Source organism: Ursus arctos, unplaced genomic scaffold (assembly GCF_023065955.2).
Source record: "Ursus arctos isolate Adak ecotype North America unplaced genomic scaffold, UrsArc2.0 scaffold_6, whole genome shotgun sequence".
NCBI lineage: Eukaryota > Metazoa > Chordata > Mammalia > Carnivora > Ursidae > Ursus > Ursus arctos.
Window position 1 is genome coordinate 57,349,847 of NW_026623078.1, and position 7,482 is coordinate 57,357,328.

General features: G+C 38.0%; 1 long non-coding RNA gene across 1 annotated transcript in view; it reads right to left on the bottom strand.

Moving 5' to 3' along the window:
* The window catches only part of LOC113252831 (uncharacterized), a 17,574-nt gene extending 11,247 nt beyond the window's left edge, over positions 1-6,327 (bottom strand). Inside the window, exon 1 of the long non-coding RNA XR_008957839.1 lies at positions 6,111-6,327. This is a non-coding gene — a long non-coding RNA (uncharacterized LOC113252831). The remainder of the gene's footprint in view (positions 1-6,110) is intronic.
* Positions 6,328-7,482: the final 1,155 nt, after the last annotated feature.

Here is a 7,482-nt window from a genome sequence, read left to right on the forward strand (position 1 = left end):
CAACTGGAATTAAGAGAAACTGTTGCTACAAGTCATATAAAGTCTCTGGTTTGAGTCTTTCCTTCCATGTCATACTTCCTCAATATATCACCAAGAGCTCAAGTTAAAGATAAAACCTACACTGAATTTTGCCGAATCTGAAGACAGAAGTGAAACTGCTTGCTAGGAAATAAGTTTTCTGTAGCGATTACGTTTGATTTCCCCTTGAGTGATGCTGCATTTTAGTATATTTCTCTGAGGAAGAGTTGAGACGGTGAAAAGTGCTTTGGTTACTGTACATTTTCAACTCTGTAGTATCTATTCCGAAGGTCTCCAAGCCTTGTGGGATACTCCTGAAGGCCCCTGAAAGACCACCCAGAAGCTTCACACCTCCTAAGCTTTTCTATTAAATTCCTGGAGCACAATGGGACCACCATTTTGCAGTCATTATTTGGATTCTGTCTATTGCTAGACACTACACAGGATGTCCATTTGAAACTACACATCTTTGTGTTATTGTACCTTGTTACCTTTGGCATCACTTCTGCTCTGCCTCCACACTCCATGCAGATTAATCATTTCACTTGCCCCAACTGGATTCAACGGTTTTGGAATGTTTGACGTGAGGATATTGTCCTTTGGAGTCTCCTGGTTGACATTTACAGACAGTGAGCATATCATTGTAGGTCACCTGTCCCTAGGAAGTCCAGAGAGTTTGCCTCTTTTTAGAAGTCCGGCTTTCTTTCCTTTGTGCCTTTTAATATATATAAATTTCTTAAGACATGGGAACTCTTTACAAGCAAGTCATCGTTTTTTGGTAAACCAATCTGAATAGCTAGAAATGAGGGGCCTAACTAAAAACTAATGTATTATTTTTCTTATAGTTCTTCTTAGGTCTAGTTATCCTGACTGCTGTTGAATTAGGGTTCAGAAACAAACAACAAAATTATGTGATTTCAGAATCAAGTTTACCTGAGTAATGTTTACAGACAAAATTGGTGCAGCCATTTTGACTGATTTCAGTGCTGAAACTTAATTGTCATACACTCCACAGACCAACCAATGTTTGCCGGAAGGGACTGATTTTTTAGCGAAACTACCCTATGAAGTAATGAAGGTTATTGATCTAGTTGGATACTTAACCCAGAATGTCTAAATAAAAACACCATTTTTCCCCTTCCAAACTGGCATGGCTGTAAAACTTAATATAATTAGGTCCACTGTGCTTAAACAATTTACATGATTTATTTTATTTTATCCTTGTTGTAATCCTAAATGAGAGGAACTAATATTGTTAACTCCATTTTGCAGATGAGAAACCGAGCCTTGAAAAGATTAACTAACAGGTTCCAGGGCACCCAGCTAATTTGTGAGAAATCTGTTACAAAAATGGAGATGTAGATGAGTGTGAGAACCCAAGTTTGGAACCATTATAACACATACTTTCTCAGTACTCTCACCTTTCACACATTAGGTGAGTAGGACGCCCACTGGCCTGGAAACTCCACACTAAGGCAGAAGTCAAGTTTGCAATTCAGTCCTAATCCATCTGAAACAGTAAAGTTTTTTTGCTTTTTTTTTTCAAGGCAAGTGGCTGCATAATAGTGGCTCACAGTAGAAATCATAAGGGTGTCACAGGTCAGCAGTTACTGAGGAGAATTTCAGAGATGCTTGTACTAGGTCTGGTTCTAATTAGTAGTTCATTGTGAAGAATACTAAACACAGACAGGCACTCAAGATTAAACGAAAAAAGAAAAGGCCATTTTATCCAATGGAAACCCTTTAAAAATTGTCCTGAATAAATTGTTGCATACCTCGCAATTTTCTCCTGGTGTTTATGACAGGATGTTGCCAAAGTTTGCCTATTTGGTGCCTAGCCAAAAGTTTTGCAATTTCCCTCTGATCTGAAAACATTCTTGTCATATTTTCTTTTGAGTCATCAACTTTTCCAGACATCACACAGTTGAGTCAATTAAAATAAAGTTAATTGGTGTTTTTGTCCTTTGTCAAATTAAATCATTCCATATGGAGGGGTTTGCAGATTGCTGGAGATGTCTTTTGGGAAGGTGAGAGTTCAGAGGTGAAGGCCAAGAAACTGTTTTACTCCTTTGGAAATAATAAGTGATCTCTTTTTAAAAATAAGAAATGTCATTTTAAAATAATCTAGATGCCAATCCTTGGAAAAATAATCTCTTGAATTTCATAGAGTTTAACTTAAGTGTGCCCACAGAGGAATGTAAGTAAAACAGATCATCATAGAGAAATCATCCTGAAAGATTGTTCTCGCTCATAAATGTTTAATCATATTATTTTATTCATTAAATTCTTTGTTTAACTCTTAAAATACACATGTGGAACTTGAGCTAGTATGTGGTGAATTTATATAACCTTAGTTAAAAATATTTACATGTTCAAATAACTTCTTGACCTTCTTATAAGTCCTCTTACATGGTTCTCTGAATTTCTTTAGATGGTTCTGGGACCAGAAATTGTTACAGGTTCACTGTGTTCTTTTTTTCATCAAAATAGTAGGCTGCACTGGTAATTGTTACCCTGACAACTTATTAGCAACAAACCTATCATTTATTATTATCTACCATGTATGCGGTATTGTATGTGAAAAGTGTCCATATATTTCAACTTAACCCTTATAATAGCTTTATGAGGAAACTGACAATCAGACAGGTTAGGTAATTTGCTCAAAGTCACACAGCTTTAAGTGGGACGGATTCAACCCTTTCTTTGCATGTGAAAATTAGTCTTCTGAAAGCTTGTCTATTTATCCTAAATATAGTTCTCAGTTTAGACATGGGAGTGATTTAAAAAAGGGATCACTTGGTAGTGAGAATTAACTAGAAGTTTTGACAATATAGAGACATAGCCAAGTGACTGACCTGTATGAAAAGAAACGAAGCAGGTAGAATGGGTTTAAAAAAAAAAATCACGGTGCCTGTCCTGGTGGCAAATGAGAGGTGTCCCTGGCTGCAACAGGAAATGCGCAATAGGAAAATGTGTCAAAAAAAGAAGGCGGCAGGCAGTGGGGGAACACCAAGGGGCAGTTCCTGAATCCGGATGCATAGTCTCTTGCCAGAATTCTGTTCCAATGGATTATTTTTATTCCGATCATCACTTAGGAATTTTTGGCACCGATTTTTTTTCTATTTTTTTTTTTAAAGAAGGAAGTGTAGTCCATCATTGCTAGATTCTGTACTGACAGAAGAACTTGACTACCTTTGGGAATGTTTTATGTCTTGAAATTTTCTTTCCATGGAATTCATCTTTAAGGATTGTTTTTATTCATTACCTTTCTAAAATTTTCCTCAGTGTGATATCCTCGAAAGAATGTAAACCTCTGGTAGACATTCTGGAATAATAATTAGGAAAATATTGGGCATTCAGTCTGTTGCTATAGTGGTATCAGTCAGAGGAAAGGGGGTAGAGGATCGCAGATCCAAACACAGCACTCATCACAAAGCAAAACAAACAAACAAACAAAGGATAATTTTAAAGAATTAAATTAGACCATATTGCTCACTTTTCAAAATCTTCCACTGCTTCCCACAGCACCCGGAACAAAACCTCAAAACCATTTAAAACCTTAAAAACACCACACACGTCTCCAAGGCAGGGTGGCTGCTGACTTCTGCAGCGTCCTTGACCTCTCCCAGCACTTGACTCCCTCCACGCTGACCTCCTCTCTTTCCCTAGCACACCAAGCACAGGCCAGCCTCTGGGGCTTTTTACTTGTGGTTTCCCCCTCTAGGACACTCTGTCCTCAGAGCTTTGGCCTAATTCACTGTTCACATTAAAGTCCCCTTCAAGTCCTCTTCTCACTATTGTCTGACCACTTTCCCTAAAATAGGCCCTCATCCCCGCCCATCCCTTCGCTCGTCCGACCCTGCATCGTTTTCTTAATAGCATCTTTAATTATCATTAAATTGTGATTTATGAAACTAACTAATGAAGTCTCCCCCAGAAACATACAAACGCAGTGATGTAGAGAATATACCGGTCTTGTTCTCAGCCTGGATTGTGCCAGGTATATAACATTTGCTCGTTGTATTCATTAATGAACAGAGAAAGAAATGTTGCAGGGACGGCTTCTAAACCTCTTCACACTTGCACGAAGGCTCAACTCTGTGTCTGAGTTTAAGTTAGGGCCTAAGAAAAAGAGAAAGCTTTGCCTTTTACCAGTCTCATAACTGCCTTCTAAATCAGGACTTCCTCTCCAGGGTTTTTGACACGAGACTGTCCTCCGCCCAGAGGAAGCATCATCCAAAATAACACATTTTGTATTGTCCACGACAATTTCCTGAAACTATTTTCTGTCTTATTACTGAGCTCCTCCAGCTTCAACCTCCTACCCTACTGGACGGGGCTTTGCTCCTGTTGGGCCTTGTCCATGTTCTGATTTCCTAAAATAATTCAGGACGGTCTGCTATTTGCCCCAACTCCACTAAAATGTTAATATTGTTACCACCTCGCCCCAGGCCACAGGTCAGAGTTCCCGCGAGTGGACTTCTGTACACTTGTCCGGAGAAATACCCGTATTCGAGGCCTTCTTGTAACACGAGTGCAATTCGTCATTCCGTTTTTGGATCTACGTTTAATTAGTGCTTTTGTTCTCTGACACTCTCGTCTTTCTAGATTGAATCTTCCATCACTCCTGCATGCCCGTTTGTGACATTTGCTGCTCAGTGGTGCATATTAACCGCTGGTTGGGGATGATCCTTTTGCTTATCATTGGTTGCTCCTTTTATTTTTGAGGCATCCTCCCAAAAATGTGGGAACAGCTTTCCTTTCTCCTTCCTTGTTTGAGAGTTTCAGTCTGGTCTTTGGAAACAGAGCTCTAATGCACACTCAGTATTTCTTGGAGAGGAACTGAGAGCCTTCATGCAAATAGAGTGTGGGAAACTTGCCAGCTCCACCAACCTGGGCTGGAAATGAGGAGCAAGCTATGTCTGGACGCTCAGGATGCTGTGATTAGCATTCAGGGTGTGCCAGGATCATGGACAAGACCTCCGGGTTGTAGAAACATAAAAATACTTGAGTGAGTTTACTTATTAATGCTCCCTTCAATTTCATATCAGAGTGACTAGCACGACATTGAGGGTTTGACACAGTGGTGTCCCAACTGAATTGTTCATTTCTTGTCATAAAAAGCTTACTTTGTTTTTAGCTCTCCCTGGTGCCATGACAATATTTTCCACACAGTGGGTGCTCCATAAATATTGACCAGCTAGAATTTGGAATTTCAAGTGTCATAACTTAGGCGGTTATTGGCTTCTTAAAATTGTATCTGTGAACTAGAAATGTAGCTAATAGCTAAAATTGGATCTTTACCTTGAAACATTTCCACTCAGCTCCTGGTTCAAGTTACACAGCAAAGCCTTAAGGTAGAAATTATCCTTTTTTTTTTTTTTTTTTTTTTTTTATAGCTCCAAGTCTATTATTTAAGGCCAATAAACAGTGGTTAATAATAGAGAAGTCTTAAACTTCAGGCATATTTCTAGAGACTAAAACTAATGATATTGTTAAGTGGAGGCAAAGAAATATTATTGGTTTTAGTATCCGTCGTTAAATATCCAAGGGAAGCATACATATCATGCCCTAGTAATGGTTTTGTTTGGTTTGCCTCTTGCCTCCTTAAATTTGGAAAATGGCACTGAGAATAGTAAAATGGGTCTTTTTTTTCCCTTTCTTTTCTTTCTTTTTTTTTTTTTTTTTTTTTTTTTACAGTTGTAGTTTACCTTTTAAATATAGCAGATTTTTATAACATTTTAAATCAGGTTTCAAATGCTTGGGGAGAGCTTATTTTTAAGAATCATGATAAAATATGGCTCACCTTAATGAAACTGGTTATGATTAAACACTGATAGATCTATAATCCATGTCACTACAAGGAGAGGGATGTGAACTTTAGATGGTAACTAAATACAGTAAACTGGACAAAATTTCCTCCTCTGAAAGAATGAGAATATACATAACTTAATCAAGTTCTAGAAGTTCAGTTCCTTTTAACTCTATAAATATTCTTTAGCTTTAGTGCCAGTGTTTAGTGCCAAACACTGGATATCGATCTAGGTTTGCAGATATGAATACAGGTTGGTCCCTACCTAGGAGGAACTTACGAGACAGAGGAGTGGTCTCACAGTAGAGGTTGTATACCAGAAGCATCCAAGCCAAGTCTCGGATTACAGGGAGAACTACTACAACGTCTCCTTCTGTTGATAAAATCTGAAAATAATAAGGAATAAATTAGTACATACAAAATTCAAAGATTTCCAATACAAGGAAATTAAGACTTACTAATTATCCCCATCGCCTCTGGTGCCTTGACTCCCCCATATTTAGTCTGTGAAGTTTTGAGGGAAGTAGTCAGAACATAAAAACAAATATCTATACCTTTGTGTATTGCTTAAAAGTGCAAGACACTCAACCATATTTTACAAAATTTACTAAATAAAACAATCAATGTTTAAAGGATGTTTTCTTGAGGTTTGTTACTTAATAATGAAAAACAGAAAGCCAAATGCCTTTAAGGATATGCTTATTCTTCCTGCCACAACAAAAATGGCTAAAGTAATACGCAGAAAAGAACATAAAAATGTAGTTACATATTTAAATGCATGCCTTTGTCATAAAATCATCGAAAGATGCACAAGATTGATACAGATGGACAGACTTGAGCATTAGAAAGAAGCCACCCAGCTTGGGAGTTTCGCAATGCCGTTGGAGGAAGGCACAAATGTTGCTAACATGCCTCAGCTGACAGCATTTTCTCAATTCTATTTCAACAATGAAATACACAAAGAACTACTTATTTCTGTAAACCACCAAAGGAAAGATGCAGCAAAGATGATGCTCTCTCAGCAGAAAATTATTTTGTTAATAAAAACAGTGTTTTGTGGAAATAACTGTGATGTGTAACCACTGATGAAGCAGCTGCTCTCTACTGAAATTTCACAAAATATTCCAAAGAGATATTGTGCAGATATGGTGCAGAAAACATGGTTTTCTGAATCCTTCATAGGTAAGCTATTTAGGCCAAAAGGTGCGCAAATCCAGAAGTGCTGGATGCATAAACTCATAAAGAATACCTTCTACATAAAAGCAAGACATCTGAGATACAGTAGTATCTTCAAAATATTTTGTTTTGTTTTGTTTTTAAAGATTTTATTTATTTATTTGACAGAGAGAGAGACAGCCAGCGAGAGAGGGAACACAAGCAGGGGGAGTGGGAGAGGAAGAAGCAGGCTCCCAGCGGAGGAGCCTGATGTGGGGCTCGATCCCAGAACGCCGGGATCACGCCCTGAGCCGAAGGCAGATGCTTAACGACTGCGCCACCCAGGTACCCCTTCAAAATATTTTGTAGTCATGAAAATCTTGTGTCTAAACATCTCACAACCAGAGAGACAAAATACTTTAAGAGAACTTTTTAAACAAGTGTTTTTGGACTTAAAGTTATTCTATGCATTTATTTTACATAAAAGAATATTTCAA